Source organism: Triticum urartu, chromosome 3A (assembly GCF_056163025.1).
Source record: "Triticum urartu cultivar PI428250 chromosome 3A, HENAU_Tu73, whole genome shotgun sequence".
Lineage (NCBI taxonomy): Eukaryota > Viridiplantae > Streptophyta > Magnoliopsida > Poales > Poaceae > Triticum > Triticum urartu.
In genome coordinates this window covers 687,503,665-687,525,693 of record NC_141875.1, presented here as the reverse complement: position 1 = coordinate 687,525,693, position 22,029 = coordinate 687,503,665, and the positions used below count along the sequence as shown (strand labels likewise).

The window sequence follows — 22,029 nt, the reverse complement described above, 5'->3', positions numbered from 1 at the left end:
TTCTTGGTTGAAAGGGAATTTACTGGATTGCTTTTTTATTTGTCATCATGTATCTCCAATGTTTTCTATACCAACAAAAGTAGAGGATCTTTTTTAACACAAAAGTAGATGGTTTTCTCATAGATGAAGTGTGTTTTTGTGTGTGTTTTTGTGTGTGTGTGTGTGTGTGTGTGTGTGTGTGTGTGTGTGTGTGTGTGTGTGTGTGTGTGTGTTGGCTCATTGTAAAAACTATTTTACTAAGTTTTAGCAACATCTGAATATTGCACATGGCTTCATTATGCAAGATAGGAGAGGGAGCAGAGGCTTATTCTTTAATGCAGGAATATACCGGTGCTGGTAGGTTTATATTCTTGCCTTCTTTAGGCACATGAGACAAACCACAGTGCTTCTATTTTCCATGTTTGTGCCCAGGGCCTCACCAAACTACTATTATTCTGGAAGACTTGTGAAAAACTTCCAGCACATATACACGGGGACGATATCAATTGGAGACATGAAGCAGAGCTATTCTCGTGCAAGACAGGTAGTTGTTGCCATGTTGAATTGTGATATCAGTAATCAAAAAGCGGTTCCAGCACTAGTAGCTTATCGATTTATCTCGTCCCCAGAAAGAAAAAACTTGATTGAATAGTAAGTAGTGATATTTTCCAAGTATGTTTAATCATTGTATTTCTTTTCAATTAGCATGGTCACATTCTCCCCTCCCCTCGGCAGTGGGCACTGTAATGTTTTTAATCAAGGTTCTGTTATAGTTATTTCCGAACCATCATACATGAATCTGTTGATTTCGCCTGATACTCTTCACCAGGAATACTGTTCCTAGGTGAGGCTACGAACTCGGTTAACATTTGAGAAGCATAGGCTTTCTTACACCCCCTTATCTAGCCATCCATTTCTGCATCACGATCTGTGCAAGTACTTTTGTCTTTTTTGTCTCTCTCAAATAGAACAACATATGAACTTCAAAGTTTACAGGACAACAGAACATTCTTACTAGAATGTGGGAAAAACTTTCGGACTTTTTCGTGAATCATATACAGTAAATATTATATTTTTACTCAAAAAAATTTCATTTTGTATATTTATGTCGGACAAAACAATCGTAAAGTTTATTCCCACATTCTAGTAATAATGTTTTGTTGTCCTGAAAAGTTTGAAGTTCGTCTGTTGTTTTGTTTTGAAGAAACAAAAAAGAGAAAAATGTCATGTAGTAAGTCACTCCCTCTGTTCTAAAATAGGTGACTCAACTTTATACTAGTTTTACACTAAAGTTAGTACTTCCTCCGTTTTTATTTAGTTCGCATATTAGCTTTGGTCAAAGTCAAGCTTTACAAACTTTGACCAAGTTTATATACAAAAATATTAAGATACACAATAACAAATCAACAACATTAGATTTATTATTAAATGTACTTTCACATCGTATAGATTTATTATGATAAATGTCTATATTGTTTTTTATAAACTTGGTCAAACTTTATGAAGTTTGACCTCAGTCAACTCTAATATGCAGAGTAAATAAAAACGGAGGGAGTATAAAGTATTAAAATTAGTAAAAAGTTGATTCATCTATTTTGGAACGGAGAGAGTAATTGTATAGCACAAATCTCAAAGCAATATTGGAGGGTAAAATAAGAGGTGTCTAAAAGCCCGAGTTAAAAAAATCCACGTTCCTACGAACTCTGGTATACACTGTGAAGATGTTAAACCGTGTATAACTAGCTGTATAGAGTTACTGTATATCTCATGTATTGTATCCCTTGTATGTGACACCGACACATGGTGCTCGTACTAGCCTATACCGTATAGCACACCAGCCCAAGTTAGAGGATCTTTTGTTAACATAAAAGTTGATGGTTTTCTTATAGATGAAGTTGTTAGGATATGTGTTGGCTGATTATAAAATACCAGTACTATTTTAGTAGAGTTGAGCAAAGTACGTGGAATACAGCTGCAGTCCATGAACTTGTCGGCTATGTCTAATACCGTCCTCGAACACAGAAAATACGCTAAATTCATCCCTAATCTCAGTAACGGGATTACTTTCACACTGTATTAGCTTACAGATTGAAGTTACATATAAAGGGGAGAACCCCAACGGGCTCCCTGGAGGTTAGGCACGACCTACCTAGGCGTGCGGGACTAGTGCATCTAGATCCTATAGAATAGGGAGGAGAAGATTACAACGAGTCCATGTCATACAAAGGTTGTTACAAAAGAAGAAAATAACTACCCGCTAGCCTCCCGGGTCGCTTCCAGCCACTCCGGAGGCGCCGCCGCCGTAGCCTCCGGAGGCCCTCCCTCGCAGCCCCGTTCACCTTGCCGCCGCCTGAGGACGCCGGCTGCCCGGCGAACGGCGGCGGCGGGGTGTCTCCGGCCGGTTTCTTCTGCTCTTCCCCCTTGGTGGTCGCCTTCTGATCTGGCCGCCGCCGTCGTTGCTGGCTTCCTGATCTGTTCTGGCCGCTGTCGTCTCATGTCGTGGGCTTCCCGATCTGTCCATACATGGTGCCTCCCGATCTCGCGGCTACCTTTCCGGCTCCGATCTGGATGAGGTCCATGGCTGGGAGTTTGATCAGGGGAAGCACGTGGGTTTGGTGCATGAATGCATATACACAAATGCACATGCGTGGACATGTATGCAGATGATCAGCGGCTGCAGCCCATGGTATTGGCGTCCACCTAGTTGGCTATGTCATTGGGGATTGGATCCAGAACGGCGGCGGCCTCGCCGCGGATTGTTGTCGCCATCAAAAGATTCCGTGAGAGTTTCATCTCTCCAGATATGGTGGTTCACTTCGAAGGCGAGATGCAAACTATGGACGATGTCTTGATGCAAAGGGATTGTTCTGCAGTGGCGGCGGCCATATGGCTTATAGCTGTTGGGATCGTGGAAAAGTAGCGGCGACAACACATGAATGACCTCGATGGTGGTGCTACTTGAGCACCTGGTCTTGAGCTCCGGGGTGAAAGCCTTGGTCCGGCCCGACTTGAGTATACCTGACAATGGCGATATTTTGACGTCGTTACCTTGTTGAAGGCATTGTTCGGAATGTTCGGACTGATTCTTCAGTGTGAAAACTTAGATTCTAGCTTTCGGTGGCTGGATTCGGTGACGGTGACAGTTGAATGTCACTCCCTTCCTTAAGGCGTTGTTGTTGAAGAACCTTGTCGTCCGCGTGGTGTCATGAGATTGTCGGTGCAGATATGCACTAGTAGAAAAAGGGCCTTCAGTCCCGGTTCATAAGGGCCTTTAGTCCCGGTTCTGGAACCGGGACTAAAGGGTTGGTACTAATGCCTCTCCCTTTAGTCCCGGTTCAATCCAGAACCGGGACTAAAGGGCGCGGCCACGTGGAGCTCCAACCGGGACTAAAGGAAATTTTATGATTTTTTTTTGATTTTTTTTGTTTTTTAAATTTCTGAATTATTTTAACCTCTAGTCTGTAATCACCATCCCTCATCATTTCTCAATTTATCCTCTAATCACCCCTCATCATTCCAAATCATCTAACTTCCCGAACGGTCACCTATCCTCCCACTCCCCCAGCCTGAGCACGCTTAACTTCCGGGTTCTATTCTCCCTCGCTCCAAGTCTGCACTTGTTGTTTTCCTGACAATACTAAGATGTCAATCCTATTAACCTTCAGGAATTTTGCTTGAGCATGAAGTGACACATTTCATAGTTTTATTTTGAAACTATTGTTTTAAAAAACAATAATTATTTAGTAACACTAATATTTCTTGAATAATTAGTTTGACCATTGTTTGACCACAATTTGACCACAGTTTCACCAGATTTGACCAAAATTGAAATAACTGATATAATTATTTAGTAACACTAATATTCTAGAATAATTAGTTTGACCATTGTTTGACCACAGTTTGCCCACTGTTTGAATTTATTTCGATTTTTTTCACTCTAGATCTTAAAAGCCCCGTAACTTTTTTCTATTAGGTTTTTGAGGATTTTGAAAAAATTTAATGGGGTTCCCCCAGTTAAATTCGGATGTAACTTTTCGAGTAGATGGTTTTTCATATAAAAAACTTTTTCATCCGAGTTAGTATGCAAAAGTTATGCCCATTTTTACAAATTTCAGAGAGATTTTGCAAATAAACTCAAAATTCACATTTGCAAATTTTCCCAGCAACTAGACCACATATCACATGGGAAACTTATTTTATTTTATTTTTTTGACATTTCCATCATTTTCGTTTATTTTTTTAAAACTAAAAAGGCGATCCACGAGAGGGGGGGGGGTAGAGTTTGAAAATGGGACCTTTAGTACGGGCTCGTGGCACGAACCGGGACTAAAGGTCTCAACCCCATTAGTCCCGGTTCGTGCCTCAAACCGGGACTAAAGGTCTAATCTTTAGTCCCGGTTTGAGGCACGAACCGGGACCAATGGTTGTGGGCCAGGAGCGAGGCCCATTGGTCCCGGTTCATCCCACCAACCGGGACCAAAAGGTCCAGATGAACTGGGATCAATGGCCCACGTGGCCTGGCCGCCCCCCTGGGCTCACGAACCGGGACTAATGGGCTGACCCGGCCTGGACCAAAGCCCTGTTTTCTACTAGTGATGGTCATTGTTATAGTTTGCCGATCGTGATGTGATCACTTTGGGGATTTTTTTCTTTTTTCCTCGCCTACGCATAGCTTTGGTCTTATATGAGTTTGCTATTTGTCGGTATGTTTTTCTTTGCGTGCGTTGGTGTTGGATGTGTGCATCCTAGCTATGCAGAGGCCGGGTGTATGCTCATTGTGTTTGTATCTTCTTGATGCTTCCTTTTGAGTCAATAAAATCCACCCTTTATCGAAAAACAACATGCTACCCCCCCCCCCCAGCCTGCTATAGCCAGAACTCCTTCTGGAAGGATTTTGAGGCTGAAACAGAAGTCTTGGAACACGATGGCGGGAAGACCATTGGTGACGACATCTGCAAACTGTGAGCTCGATGGTACATGAAGGACGCGCGCTTCGCCAAGAGCCACACGATCACGAACGAAGTGCAAATCAATCTCCACATGCTTTGTCCGTTGGTGTTGCACAGGGTTTGTGGACATGTATGTGGTACTGATATTATCACAGTAGACCATGGTGGCACGAGCGGGCAGTCGATGCAACTCATAGAGGAGCTAGTGCAACCAACATGACTCCGTGACGCAATTGGCAACAACTCGATACTAGGCCTCGGCACTAGAGAGAGAGAAACAAAGTTCGCTCCAAGGAAGATACAGAAGCCTGATGTGGACTTGCGAGTATCGGAGCAACCAACCTAGTCAGCATCGGAATAGGCAACGAGCTCATGAGTGGCGGATTTATAAAATCGGAGCCCGTAGTGGGATGTGCCCTTGAGATACCGCAAAATGCGTTTGATGAGGTTCATGTGAGAGGAACGGGGATCATGCATAAACATGCATACTTGTTGAACGGCATAGGACACATCCGACCTCGTCAGTGTGACATATTGGAGGGCCCTAGCGAGGCTGCGGTATAGAGTTGGATGGAAATTGGAGGACCATCAGTGGCGGACAACTTGGCTTTTGGTGTCAATGGGTGTGGCGATGGTGTTGCAGTTTAGCATGTGTCCATGCTCTAATTGTAACACCCACGATGCGGCTATATCTCTCACGTGTCGAGGCACGGCTTATAGGCATAATCGCATGGTGGTTTTGTCGCAAGTGGGGTACTTCACACAATCCCATGTACTGAATAAGAAAGAGATAAAGAGTTGGCTTACAATCGCCACTTCACACAAATAACAAGTTAAGCATACATCATCCAGAGTATAATCAAAGGTCCGACTACGGAACCAAAATAAAAGAAGGCAAGCCCAATTGCTAGATCCACGATCGTCCCAACTGTGCTCCACTACCGATCAACAGGAAACGAAACAAAACAACGATCAAGATCTTCATGGTGCTCCCACTTGAGCTGGGTTGCGTCACCTGCACTGGTATCATCGGCACCTGCAACTATTTGGAAGTATTTGTGAGTCACGAGAACTCAGCAATCTCACACCCACGAGATCAAGACTATTTAGGCTTATGGGTAGGGGAAGGTAGTGAGGTGGAGCTGCAGCAAGCACTAAGCATATATGGTGGCTAACATACGCAAATAAGAGCGAGAAGAGAAGCAACGCAACGGTGGTGAAGCTAGAAGTGATCCTGAAACTACTTACGCACAACCATAACACAAGACCGTGTTCACCTCCCGGACTACGCCGAGAAGAGACCATCACGGTTACACACGCGGTTGATGCATTTTAAATAAGTCAAGTGTCAAGTTCTCTACAACCGGATATTAACAAATTCTCATCTGCCACATAACCGCGAGCACGGCTCCCGAAAGTTTATACCCTGCAGGGGTGTCCCAACTTAGCCCATCACAAGCTCTCACGGTCAATGAAGGATATTCCTTCTCCCGGAAAGACCCGATCAGTCTCGGAATCCCGGTTACAAGACATTTCGACAATGGTAAAACAAGACCAGCAAAGCCGCACGATGTGCCGACAATCCCTATAGGAGTCGCACGTATCTCGTTCTCAGGGCACACCGGATAGGTCAAGCTACGAGTAAAACCAGCCCTCAAGTTGCCCCGAGGTGGCCCCGCAGGTTGCCCGGTTCAGACCATCACTTGGAGAAGCACTGGCCCGGGGGGTTAAAATAAAGATGACCCTTGGGTTGGCCGACCCAAGGGAAAGGTAATAGGTTGTTAGGCAAATGTAAAACCAAGGTTGGGCCTTCCTGGAGGAGTTTTATTCAAGGAGAACTGTCAAGCGCTTCCCATAACACCCAACCGCGTAAGGAACGCAAAATCATGGAACATAACAACGGTATGACGGAAACTAGGGTGGCAAGAGTGGAACAAAACACCAGGCATAGGGCCGAGCCTTCCACCCTTTACCAAGTATATAGATGCATTAATTAAATAAGAGATATTGTGTTATCCCAACATATCCATGTTCCAACATGGAACAAACTTTGCTTCACCTACAACTAACAATGCTATAAGAAGGGCTGAGCAAAGCGGTAACTTAGCCAAACAACAGTTTTCTAGGAAAGGTGGGTTAGAGGCTTGAAACGGCAGAATGGGAGGTATGATATAACAAGTGGTAGGTAGCGCGACATAGCGGTAGAACGAACAACTAGCAATCAAAGATAAAAGTGATATCGAGGGTATGGTCATCTTGCCTGAGATCCCGCAAGGAAGAAGAACGAGTCCAAGAAGAAGACACACGAACGAAGTCGAACGAATCCTCACATATGTGACGTTATCGGAACTAAGCCGAAGAAGCAACACCGGAAAGAAGCAAACAACATAGTAAACAACCATCACATAAGCATGGCATGATGCACAACCAAGTATGATGCATGTCCGGTTTAAAGAGGCATGGCATGGCAAGGTGCCCAAACAATACTACAAATTAAGTGGAGCTCAATATGAGTTGCGTATTGACGAAACACCACATGACTTATTTAGTTCTCTCTCGTTTAGGTACCCATCAATATTAAATGTTCTTAAACATGGAAAGGGGTGAAGCAAACACTACTAGGGAAAAGGCTAGCAGCACGCGGGTTCTAGGTATATCAGTAGCGCGGGGACCGGCGCTACTAATAAGGCGCTACAGCTAACCCGTAGCAGTAGCGCGTGCACACCCGCGCTACTGCTATACAAGTGTAGCAGCAGCGCGCTTCGTGGAAGCTCGCTACTGCTAATAGCTCTAGCGCTTTGCCTAGATGCGCTACTGCTACTGTGGCGCTGCTGCTAACTTTTCTCCACTCGCTACTGCTAATTTTAGTAGTTTTTTTCTGCATATTTGTTTTGTATTTGAACAGGCTTTATACAATAATCTTTAGCATATGATACACATACAAATGTAATCATAGCATATACATACAAACAGCCTCATCAAATCATGTCATCATCATAATCATCATCCAACACAAAGTGGTCTCTCGTCATCATCTCAAGAATAGCAATACAAATCTCGATTACTTGCAACTACATTATCATCCATCTAAAGAATGATATACGCGAGAAGAGCTATCACTTTGCGTGAACCTAAACTAACTACTGGCTGTCGCTCGGAAACCGGAAACCGGTACACCTGGGCCTGACATTCCGGCCACTCGTCGTATACTCCTGGCATATCACTTCTTCGCCATCGATGATCTATACACCTGCATCGTCATATGAGTTGATGATATGCAACATATATAGTTGAGCAACAGAACGAGACAAACTTGGCAAAAATAGAAGCAACATATCATAAGCATAAATAACAAAGTTCATCGTACCCAAAATGCCCTAACTAGAGTGATCTTCGCTAGTCGAGGAGGACGATTTAATTACATCACAAATAAAGTTTCGTCGTGCATAATTTGAAGTTTTGTCATACAGATAGTATGGACTAAACGGACACATTGTCATATATCGACAATCACTCCATGTCGTGCCATCCATCCAAGTCAGGGAGATAGTCCCCGAGCTTAGTGAAAGGCTTCAGGTCGAGACGCTGAGCGGCTACGTGTGTTCGGCTGTCTTCCTGCGACATTTGCCCTTCTTTGTAGAACATCCTGTTTTTTCGATGACCTCCTTCATGATGATTTGGGCAAGTTCGCGCTAGATGTAATAGAACTCAGCTCGAAGTCGATGATCCTCGATATCTCCTAAGTTCTTTGCCCATTGCACAATATGGGCATCACCGGATGTAGGTGACATGCGAAGGTTCTGGTGATCCTGTCTGTACTCCAGCATCTGGTGTAGGACATATAATCCATCATTAAGAGAATCACTCGGTTGCTGGATGCAGCAGAAGTTGGTCTTATGGCCGAAGGTGGGCCTCCCGTCCTTTTTCTTCTTGTCCTTGACCTCTCCACCCCGTGCGCCGTAGTAAAACATAGCACTATCAAGAACATACTTGATGTGGGTGTAATCCTTTTTGTTAATGTTCTTCGACGAGTCCAAGTAAATAGCGTGGGAGTATCAGGTGTAGAGGATGATGAGGACGGCGCGCCCGCCGCTGCGCAAAATAAGTACACCTCAAATTAATTAGCCTCCACTGTGCAAATGAATGATTGAAATCAAAGGAAGGATATCCACGCGGATGACTTACATGGGATGATAAGGCACGAGAATCGCCTCCTTGTCCTTATTGGCGAGCATGAAATTGATGACGTATTCCCTCGTGTATTGATAGTGCTTTGCGCAGACTCCCAAGAAGGCCTCGTGCATGAAGTACAGGTCAGCAACACAGATATGAGGTATCTGCTCAACCCTGATGAGGTAGTTCATGTGCAAAGCATAAAGGCAGACAAACGCAAAATCCAGCTTCTTCAAGTGAAACATGTCGAAGATGTAATCGAATCGAAGGAAGAACTTCTCCGCGGGGAATGTGTCGACGTACGACAATCCCCGCGACACGTTAACCACGTAAAATGGGTATCCTGGATTTTTTGAGGCAATGAGGCCTTTCTCTATCCGCAGCACATCGTCATGAAGTCTCCTTAAATCGCCGAATCTGGCCCCTAGCGCTGCTTCAGGTAGGATTGATTGACTGGGGATATGTCATTTTGCCGCACCGATGATACCTATACGGTCTTGAACCCGAGGCTGCTGAGGCGGCTGGATCATAGAAGCAGCTTTTTTGCCTTTCCTCGGTCTCTTCCTAGACTTCTTTACTACCGAAAGGTTGTCCATAATACGTTCAGACTCCGGAGGCGGCAATTTAGGCACCGACTCATGACGCTCAACCCCTAAGTAGGCGCCAGTATAGACATGATTCACCTTATTAAAAAAATTATATGGGTACAATATCTTAGGTATATGTACGAGCAAAACTATTGGTTCTCGGTACGCACATGCTTTCTACATACCTAAAAGTAAGAAAGATAATTAGGACCACGTATTATATTTTTGTTGAACATTGAAATAGAAGGAAAGGCGGCTACTGCATATATATTATTTCGTCACATTAAATTATATAGATGAATTAGTTGTAAAAATAGAAGGAAAGGCGGCTACTGCATATATACCTATATGTGCAGATAAACTTGTTCTATCAATCATCAAGTATTTGCATGCATTAGCAGTCATTTCTCTTAGGTGATATAATCCTTTAGAGGAATGAGACCATATAGTTAACCATGCATTTATTTTCACAAATCTGCAATTAAAACCTATGAAGGATCTGCTGCATCTGCTACTACTATCCCTGACCCAAAATCCTACACCTAACTTGCACACACAAATTCTTTCTTGATATGGTCTAAATGTGCAAATGTGCAAAGAGAAAACAAAAACGGTGGAACAAGGGGGAGGTCATCCATAGACTTGCAGGCACGACAACAATGAACTAACCTTTTCAGGTTCGCTTTGATGCACATCACCTCGTCCCCTACGAAATCCGCCTTCAGAATCTGATGTATAGTGTGTATCATACAAAGAAGACACATCACTTAATAGTTCCATTGTTGCAAGCCTACCATCGAGATGGGTTAAACTTACCAAGTCCGCCGCAGCTGATTGCATTATGCCATCAAAGTCCACTCCCCCTTTCTCAGCCAATGACTATAAACATTAGCATGTCAGCACAACCCTATCCACTCAGACTCCAATTTATAAGAGAAGGAAAGATTGCCTGCACAACAAGCTCAATGCCTCGAAGACGCTTATTCTCCCGCTTTAAATGTTTGTTCTCTCTTTCTAGATGGCCCTCCCTAGCAAACCGCACCGGTTGTGAGGCCATCACCCTTCTAGACTTAAATTTCGCCTTATATGCATTGCTAAATAACTCATTAGCAATTCCCAGCCTGCCATGTGGCATTCTACCTGCTGCTTCATAGATGATTTCTCCATCTAAGTCTGAGTGCTCCTCTTCCCAATTTTCTCCATGTGCATTTTTCATTGCCTTATCAAAATCCACCTTTTCAAATTAAAAATTAATGTAAACTACAGTGTTGTGCAAATAGTTCTCATGGTGATTAAAATGAGCTAAGTTGCATGATTTAGCTAAACCAACGATCAACAATTCTTTGACTGCAAATCTTCTCTTCATCGGTCCCTCGATGCAAATTGTGCATGTGAAGCCAAGCACCGGAAATTGCAGGGTCTTTCCATGTTCTGAGTGCATTTCAAGAGTGTGAAACATCATCCAATGTAAATGAAACGTTTCCTATTAAACATAAGCAGAAAGATGCTTGACGAATATAGAGTACCAGGAATTGACGTGTGGTGACAGCATTTCTCGCACTGCCGCAATAGAAAACTATATCCCCATTAGCAAGTCTGTTCCTCTTGTTTTTTTTAAAGATAACCCTCTAGATTCAGCACCACTCCAGTGCGCACAAAGTAGACGCCAACCAACATTGGTACCAAAGTCAACTTTATTTTCAGAAATTAAAGCTTCCTTAGTTGGCCAGCGGTTACCGCCCTCATCTACTTCTGTTAGTTCTGTAAGCAATTGTCCCTTCTTCATTAATCTTTTGATGGCTGTCGCCTTTTCCTCATGTAGCATCTGCTTCACTTTCCTAGTCAAGTTCTCCTCCAAAACACCATCTGCCTTCTCTTGCCCAAATGGATAACACTTGAAGAACCACTGCGAAAAACCATCCCAAAATATTTTTGTTAGTTACTTGTGCATTTGTGAAGTGAGCATACGCACAAAAAATAAAAGCTTCCAACACTTCATAGATAAACCAAGTGGATTTTTCATGTTTGTGACCAAAATAAAGAATTGTAACTACCAACCATCCACCAGTTTTAGAATTATTATTTCTAAATATAATATGGTCACCTCTGTTTTAGAATTCTAAGTACTACTAACCATAGAACTGATTCAAAATTCTCAAATCATTTATAGAAACACTCCATATACTTACCCAAAATTCTGGCACACTTTTGGAAGCTGCTGATCTTACTTCTGGGCCAGGGGACCACTTGTAGTCCTCCCAACACAATACCGGTTTCTAGTCATTTTTTGGACCACTTGGTGGTAGATACATCTGCCGCACTAAGGCCCTTCCCAGTGCTCCATCGTGGACAGGTGCTAAGCATGTCACATAAGCAAAAAAATGACATGGCACAGTAATTAAGAAGGAGAGAGAGCACTTTGGTGACCCCGGAAAGAACCAATGCCAAGCACGTGAACCTAGGCAAACCACTTAAAGGAAAGATGCTGACCAATACATGGAAGAGTTCACGTGCTAACTCATTAACCCAAATGATAAAGCCCACACGTGTGGCCTATTTGCACATCACCTACACGCCTTGATCCACCTTCATTCTGTTTTGCACGAATCCTAAAGGAATCTTAGTGCCACATAGGCATACCGTGTTGTGTGGGAGTTAGAGCGCTCGCCCACATGACCCGCAGCGCGCGGTTGCCAGCTGCGCTGTGCGGGCTAAGTATTTCTCGCCCACACAGTCACCAACCAGTCCACACGCGTGTAGGTGAACTGCTCTTCGCCCACACGACCCTCGTACATTGATAGATGGAAACTACAGTTACGCGTATGTGGCAACTAGGTAAACACACATGGCAACTATGATTACTTGGCAGATGGCAACTGCAGTTGCGCGTACGCGGCAACCAGGTAAACACACATGGCAGCTATGATTAACCATACATGACAGTTATGATTGGACCACACATGGCAACTATGTAAACACACATGGCAACTATTTGTTTGACCACATGTGGCAAGTAGTTAATCATACATGGCAATTATATTTAATCAAAACAGAGAGAGTTGTCATGCTTTTACAACTACATTTGACATCCCGGATGGCAACTAAAGAATCATCCCACAGGTAACTAATGTACCTGCACCGGGGCGTGTGGGCATTTTTGCTTCGTGCCACACGCGCGGGATGTGATGAGTAGTACTTGTTGGGCGTGTGGTGCGAGGTAGCTGCGCCAACATGTGTGATCAGTTTAATGTTCGCCAACACATGACTTGTGTGGGCTGCCTCCTGCTTACGCCATACACGGTGTGTGGACGGATGTCTAGTATGCCACACGTGTGGGCGTTATCAGCGTCCATTTTTAAATAAAGTAAGCTTAGCAACAACAAGTTAAGCACCTATGCATTGGAGAGTTGAGCTGCTAAGCTATTTAATGCACTTAGCACCTCATCTAAGCACCTTTGCATTGGAAGAGGTCTAAGGCACCTTGCACCTTTCCCATAAGCTGCTAAAGATCAAATATTGTTAGCACATGAATATTGCTCCAACAAGTAAAGCAGTTGGAATATTTAACACTTACTCCCTGTCCGATGAAGAGTGTACATCTAGAGATTTTAGGACAAATGATGGAGTGAATTAAAAAATCCATTGGAAAAGTGGAAGCCACCATCTCTCTCCTCTTTAATTAACCAAACCTCAATGAGCTAAGTGCATGTCGAAATTAAGAAGACCATGTGTAGATTGCTATTGGTCTTGATTACCGTGTGATGAGAGATAAGTATTTTTTTCTACTTTAAAGCGCATTAGGTAGATAAAAGTACATTTTTTTATGAACAAATTTTAAAGCCAAACGTACACTTTTTATCGGACGGAGGGAGTACACACCTTTGGAAACTATACGCGGTCGGTCAATTTCCTCTAGTCATAGACCGGCTGAAGTCCTAGTTCTTGGTGTGCTAGCTTTTTTAGCCTGTGCAGTTGACTGAGTTGATCCATTGTTGGCATGTGTCTCTATCTTTCTCTGCTTCTCACTTTTTTTCACGGCCGCTAGGTTGCCAGCCGGGTACACTAGGAGTCAACTGCTAACATCGTGTTAAAAAGCTGATCAAACTGCCAATAGATGCGTCGCAAAATCCACACAGAGTGCCAACATTTGGAAGGCGGCGCGGCGAACCGCTCATGTTTGTCTAGTACCGTTTGAATTGAGGTGGTGAATTTGCTATGCACAGTACTCCCCGCTACTGCCGTCAGATTGGCGTTGAGACCCGGTCCTCAGCATATGGCTTGTTGACCGTGTCCCGCGGATGCTCTTACATTTTATTCCAACAGGGGGTTGCTGCAGGCCCCATCTTATACCTTATCTTATATTTATTAATTGAAGGCACTATTGGTGGCTCTACGTTTAATCCTGTAAAAACAAATTATGCCGGTTAGATATCCTGGGCATTGTCAATCTAACCATACATTGTTATATGGAGGAGTCCCACGTCCAACAGTTTTTTTTAGGAGTCCAATTAAAAGAAAATGACAGCAATTCATCTGAGTTGATGCGGCGAGGTCCCAACAAAACTACAATCCAGTATACGTCGCCTTCATGTTCTCCATCATACTTGGGGCTAGGGTTTATAAAGATGTAGGCCTTGCCCACGCCCTTGTTGGCTACTCCAAATTCCAAAGCATCTGGCTGGAACCGTGGTCAGATCTAGCAGCAACAACTTTGTTTAGGACACTGCATCCAGGCAAGAAGGATGCGTCCAACGGCAAGAGCTTCGAGCAAGATAAATTCAAGCTGTTTCTTCATAGTTGGATGATAGGGGCTAATGCCTGCTTAAGGTCATGACCTGGGATGTTGGTCGTCCTCTAGCTCCAGCCACACTCCTGCCCCTTCAAAGCCCAAACTCAGGTTCATGTTCTTTCTTCAGGCCAAACATATTTGGAAGATACTTCGGTATTAAGGGATGCAATTAGTTGATGCATAAGGTTAGTTTGGACATCCTCATGACATCGAGTGTTTTCGGTGACAACAACCAAGATTCAACAAAACTAGGAGATTTCCTCTCTTGCATTACTACTGGCATGTGCTTTGTACAACAACAGCATGCACGTACTGAAACTTGAAGGTCAATTTTTGCTTGATCAATCCTTACACCAAGTTGACCATAATGATTTAAACACACACGTACAGAATAACCTTGGCTGATTGATTCTGCTGCGCAGACCATGTGGCATGTATCATAGAAGAAGGTTCACCGACGGTATTATCAACCTTGAGTCAGAAGGTGTTTCTGAGGCTGCAGAAGGGAGGATCTATATGCTCCTGCGGCCTCCTTTGTCAAGTACAATGTAAAACGTATATTTTGGGAAACTGCTCGACACTCTAAATGGGGTGTGGCTATCTTATTATATAGAGGTACCAAAGGGTACAATACAAAGTGTATACAGAGGCTACGTATATATAGTGTAACACCCTCCCTCAATCTTAACTATGGTCTGAAGTACAAAGCAAGTTAAGATTGCGCCTACAGCCTACAAACTATGGTTGTGGAAGAGACTTCGTGAAAATGTTAGCAGGTTGATCTTTTGATGAGATGAACTTGATACAAAGTAACTTCTGTGCAACATGTTCCCGTACAAAATTATAGTCAACCTCAATGTGTTTCGTCCGAGCATAGAACACTAGATTAGATGAAAGATATGTAGCACCGATGTTGTCACACCAAAGAACTGGAGGATGAGTTGGAGAGACTCTCAACTCTCTCAATAGAGACTGTACCCATATGGTCTCAGCAGTCACATCAGCAACCGTCTTGTACTCAGCTTCAGGACTGTTGTGAGACACTGTAGCTTGCTTGTGAGCATTCCAGGCGATCAAGTTAGAACCCAGGAATACTTCATAACCCCCCGTGGATCGCCTGTCATTAGTACTACCAGCCCAATCTGCATTTGAAAAAGCTGAGAGCTCACAAGACGGCGCAGGCTGAAGAAGCAAACCATATGAGGCAGTAAGTCAGATATAATGCAGAATACGCTTCACAGCAGACCAATTAGATGTCCTGGGTGCATGAAAGTACCGACACACACGGTTGACTGCATAGGAGACATCTGGCCTGGTAATAGTAAGGTATTGTGATGTCTACTACACAACCTTCTTCTCGTAGACGTTGTTGGGCCTCTAAGTGCAGAGGTTTGTAGGACAGTAGCAAATTTCCCTCAAGTGAATGACCTAAGGTTTATCAATCCGTGGGAGGCATAGGATGAAGATGGTCTCTCTCAAACAACTCTGCAACCAAATAACAAAGAGTCTCTTCTGTCCTCAACACACCCAATACAATGGTAAATTGTATAGGTGCACTAGTTTGGCGAAGAGATGGTGATACAAGTGCAATATGGATTGTAGATATAGGTTTTTGTAATCTGAAAATATAAAAACAGCATGGTACCTAATGATAAAAGTGAGCACGAACGGTCTTGCAATGAATTGAAACAAGGCCTAGGGTTCATACTTTCACTAGTGAAAGTTCTCTCAACAATAATAATATAATTGGATCATATAACACTCCCTCAACATGCAACCAGGAGTCACTCCAAAGTCACTAATAGCGGAGAACAAACGAAGAGATTAGTGTAGGGTTCGAAACCACCTCAAAGTTATTCTTTCTGATCGATCTATTCAAGAATCCTTAATAAAATAACACGAAACTATTATTTCCGTTCAACCTATCCTAGAGTTCGTACTAGAATAACACCTTAAGACACAAATTAACCAAAACCCTAATGTCACATAGATACTCCAATGTCACCTCAAGTATCCGTGGGTATGATTATACGATATGCATCACACAATCTCAGATTCATCTATTCAACCAACACAAAGAACTTCAAAAAGTGCCCCAAAGTTTCTACCGAAGAGTCCAGACGAAAACGTGTGCCAACCCCTATGCATAAGTTCACGAGGTCACGAAACTCGCAAGTTGATCACCAAAACATACATCAAGTGGATCACATGAATATCACATTGTCACAACAGATAAGCATATGCAAGACATACGTCAAGTGTTCTCAAATCCTTAAAGACTCAATCAGATAAGACAACTTCAAAGGGAAAACTCAATCCATTACAAGAGAGTAGAGGGGGAGAAACATCATAAGATCCAACTATAGTAGCATAGCTCGCTATACATCAAGATCGTGTCCAATCAAGAACACGAGAGAGAGAGAGAGATCAAACACATAGCCACTGGTACATACCCTCAGCCCCGAGGGTGAACTACTCCCTCCTCCGTCATGGAGAGCGCCGGGATGATGAAGATGGCCATCGGAGAGGGATTCCCCCCTCCGGCAGGGTGCCGGAACGGGTATAGATAGATTTTCGGTGGCTACAGAGGCTTGCGGCGGCGGAACTCCCGATCTAGGTTATTTTCTAGAGGTTTCTGTATTTATAGGATTTTCGGCGTAGGTCTCACGTTAGGGGGGTCTCCGAATCATCCACGAGATAGGGGCCCACGCCAGGGAGTAGGTCGCGCCCCCAACCTCATGGATGGCTCAACTCTTTTACTCCCGGGGCTTCTTTTGGTCCATAAAAAATCCACAAAAATTGGCAGGTCAATTGGACTCCGTTTGGTATTCCTTTTCTGTAAAACTCAAAAAAAGGAAAAAACAGAAACTGGCACTGGGATCTAGATTAATAGGTTAGTCCCAAAAATCATATAAAATAGCATATAAATGCATATAAAACATCCTAGATGGATAATATAATAGCATGGAACAATAAAAAATTATTAGATATGTTGGAGACGTATCAAGCATCCCCAAGCTTAATTCCTGCTCGTCCTTGAGTAGGTAAATGATAAAAACAGAATTTTTGATGTGGAATGCTTCCTAGAATAATTTTCAATGTAATTCTCTTTATTGTGGCAAGAATAATCAGATCTGTAAGATTCAAGACAAAAGTTTAATATTGACACAAAATAGTAATACTTCAAGCATACTAACAAAGTAATCATGTCTTCTCAAAATAACATGGCCAAAGAAAACTATCCCTATAAAATCATATAGTCTGGCTATGCTCTATCTTCATCGCATAGAATATTTAAATCATGCACAACCCCGATGACAAGCCAAGAAATTGTTTCATACTTTTGATGTTCTCAAACTTTTTCAATTTTCACGCAATACATGAGCGTGAGCCATGGACATAACACTATAGGTGGAATAGAATGGTGGTTGTGGAGAAGACAAAAAAGAGGAAGAAGATAGTCTCACATCAACTAGGCGTATCAACGGGCTATGAAGTTGCTCATCAATAGATATCAATGTGAGTGAGTAGGGATTGCCATGCAACGGATGCACCAGAGCTATAAGTGTATGAAATCTCAAAAAGAAACTAAGTGAGTGTGCATCCAACTCGCTTGCTCACGAAGACCTAGCGCATTTTGAGGAAGCTCATCATTGGAATACACAAGCCAAGTTCTATAATGAAAGATTCCCACTAGTATATGAAAGTGAAAACATAAGAGACTCTCTATCATGAAGATCATGGTGCTACTTTGAAGCACAAGTGTGGTAAAAGGATAGTAGCATTGCCCCTTCTCTCTTTTTCTCTCATTTTTTTCTTTTTTCTTTTTTTGGGCCTTCTCTTTTTTTATGGCCTCTTTTTTATTTTTTATTTTTATTTTTTGTACGGAGTCTCATCCCGAATTGTGGGGGAATCATAGTCTCCAACATTCTTTCCTCACATGGGACAATGCTCTAATAATGATGACCATCACACTTTTATTCACTTACAACTCAAGAATTACAACTCGATACTTAGAACAAAATATGACTCTATGTGAATGCCTCCGGCGGTGTACCGGGATGTGCAATAAATCAAGAGTGACATGCATGAAAGAATTATGAAGGGTGGCTTTGCCACAAATACGATGTCAACTACATGATCATGCAAAGCAATATGACAATGATGAAGCGTGTCATAATAAACGAAACGGTGATATGTTGCATGTCAATATATCTCGGAATGGCTATGGAAATGCCATAATAGGTAGGTATGGTGGTTTTTTTGAGGAAGGTAAATGGTGGGTTTATGGTACCGGCGAAAGTTGCGCGGTACTAGAGAGGCTAGCAATGGTGGAAGGGTGAGAGTGCGTATAATCCATGGACTTAATATTAGTCATAAAGAACTCACATACTTATTGGAAAAATCTATTAGTTATCGAAAAAAAGTACTACGGACATGCTCCTAGGGGGATAGATTGGTAGGAAAAGACCATCGCTCGTCCCCGACCGCCACTCATAAGGAAGACAATCAATAAATAAATGATGCTCCGACTTCATCATATAATGGTTCACCATACGTGCATGCTACGGGAATCGCAAACTTTAACACAAGTATCACTCAAATTCACAACTACTCAACTAGCATGACGCTAATATTACCATCTTCATATCTCAAAACAATCGTCAAGTATCAAACTTCTCATAGTATTCAATGCACTTTATATGAAAGTTTTTATTATATCCATCTTGGATGCCCATCATAGTAGGACTAATTTCATAACCAAAGCAAATTACCATGAAGTTTAAGACTCTCGAAATAATATAAGTGAAGCATGAGAGTTCAACAATTTCTTCAAAATAAAACTACCGCCATGCTCTAAAAAGATATAAGTTAAGTACTAGAGCAAACGACATACTACTCCAAAAGGTATAAGTGAAGATCAATGAGTAGTTGAATAATTATGCAACTATGTGAAGACTCTAACATTTAAGAATTTCAGATCTTGGTATTTTATTCAAACAGCAAGCAAACAAAATAAAATAAAATGACGCTCCAAGCAAAACACATATCATGTGGTAAATAAAAATATAGCCTCAAGTGAAGTTACCGATGAATGAAGACGAAACAGGGGATGCCATCCGGGGCATCCCCAAGCTTAGGCTCTTGGTTGTCCTTGAATATTACCTTGGGGTGCCTTGGGCATCCCCAATCTTATGCTCTTGCCACTCCTTATTCCATAGTCAATCGAATCTTTACCCAAAACTTGAAAACTTCACAACACAAAACTTAACAGAAAACTCGTAAGCTCCATTAGTATAAGAAAATAAATCACCACTTAGGTACTGTTGTGAACTCATTATAAATTAATATTGGTGTAATATCTACAGCATTCCAACTTCTCTATGGTTCATACCCTCTGATACTACTCATAGATTCATCAAAATAAGCAAACAACACAATGAAAACAGAATCTATCAAAAACAGAACAGTCTGTAGTAATCTGGAGGTTTCGAATACTTATGTAACTCCCAAAATCCTGAGAAATTAGGAAGTCCTAGGAAATTTGTATATTGATCTACTGCAGAATGAATTGGTATTTTATCGCTCTCTGGTAAAAACTGAAAATTATTTTCGTGAGCGCATACTTCCTGTTTTTATCAGCAAGATCAAACAATAATCACCCAAGAAGATCCTAAATGCTTTACTTGGCACACAAACTAATTAAAACATAAGAAAACACAGTCATAACAGAGGATAGATGTTTTATTTATTACTAAACAGGAACAAAAAGTAAGGAACAAAAATAAAATTGGGTTGCCTCCCAACAAGCGCTATCGTTTAATGCCCCTAGCTAGGCATGATGATTTTAATGATGCTCACATAAAGATAAGAATTGAAACATAAACAGAGGATCATGAAGAATATGAGTAGCACATTTAAGTCTAACCCACTTCCTATGCATAGGGATTTTGTGAACAGTCAACTTGTGGGAATAAGAATCAAATAGCATAGGAGGGCAAAACAAGCATAACTTTAAAACTATAAGCACATAGAGAGGAAACTTGATAGTATTGAGATACGTAGAAGCATATGTTCCTCTCTCATAATAATTTTCAGTATCATCATGAATGAATTCAACAATATAGCTATCACATAAAGCATTATTCTCATGATGCATAAGCATAGATATTTTATGAGTCTCCACATAAGCAAATTTATTGTCATGGATAATAGTGAGAGCAAACTCAACAAAATAATTATCATGTGAGGCATAATCCAATTGAAAATTAAAATCAAGATGACAAGTTTCATGGTTATCATTATTCTTTATAGCATACATGTCATCACAATAATCATCATAGATACCAACTTTGTTCACATAATCAATTGGAACCTCTTCCGAAATAGTAGCACTACAGGAATCAGACAGTTTGCCGTCAGGCAAGTACAGACGGCAAAGGCTGAAATACAGACGGCAAAGATTTTGCCGTCAGCTAGCTACCTGACGGCAAAGAGTGACAGCAAATACTAAGTCGGCAAAGAGTACTTTGTCATCAGCTTTTTATCGGGAAGACGACAAAGTCTTTGCCGTCAGGCAAACTGATGTTTTGCCATCAGGCAATTTAATAACAGACGACAAAGAAAAGCTTGTTTGCTGTCAGCCGATTTAGTAACAGATGGCAAAGGAGAGCTCCTTTGCCGTCAGCCTCATAAAATCACAGACGGCAAAGAATTGTGTCTATTAAAATAATCTGGAACAACAATCCAAGTGCAGAGGCTACAAGGAACTAAACGGACAAAGACGAACACCAGAGTATCCATCAGCACTTTGTTCGATGAATCAACGATGAATGAACAAATTTCACAATACAAAATTACTATATTTACAAAGAATACATCATCACTTGGTGATCCAAGGCAAAACAGAATACATCATTACTCTATTTACACAGAATATTCCATAATAGTAGCCCGAGATCCAGCACGTGCAGCCATTTTGAGTTTGATCCACGCCCGCGCCTCCCCTGCGAACATCCCCTGTGCCCGTGGTCGTCGGTGCAACAACAACCAGTAGCCGCGCCCCTCTCCCTTCTCCTTTCTTTCTCCAAAAATAGAGCACACCGATGCCACCATGGATGCCTAAGGAGCTGCGGCCGCTCCTCGAGGCCGCGGCCGGTGCTAGGGGTCGAGGCCGGTGGGGCCTGCAGGGGTGACGGGGCCGGGGCCGCTAGAGGCCGGCGAGGGCGACAGGGCAAGGAGGCCGCCGGGGGCGACGAGCGATGGGGCCCGGAGGCCGCCGGGGGCGACGAGCGACAGGGCCCGGAGGCCGCCAGGGGCGACGAGCGACAGGGCCCGGAGGCCGCCGGGAGCAATGAGCGACCAGGCCGGGGCTGGCAGGCAACGAGGCCAGTGCCGACGGGCGAGATGATGGCCTGCGAGGCCGGGGCCTGCCAGCGAGATGGCGGCCAGCGAGGTGGTGGCGGGAGCCGGCGGGCCTACGGTGGCGATAGGGGACGCGGCCGGGGCTGGCGGCGCTGGGGGTGAAGGAGGCAGTGGCCGCGGCCGCCGG

The 22,029-nt window shown here is 42.9% G+C and overlaps 1 pseudogene; it reads right to left on the bottom strand.

Annotated features, from left to right (window-relative positions):
* Positions 1–8,620: 8,620 nt before the first annotated feature.
* LOC147981621 (uncharacterized) lies at positions 8,621–12,000 on the bottom strand (annotated as a pseudogene).
* Positions 12,001–22,029: the final 10,029 nt, after the last annotated feature.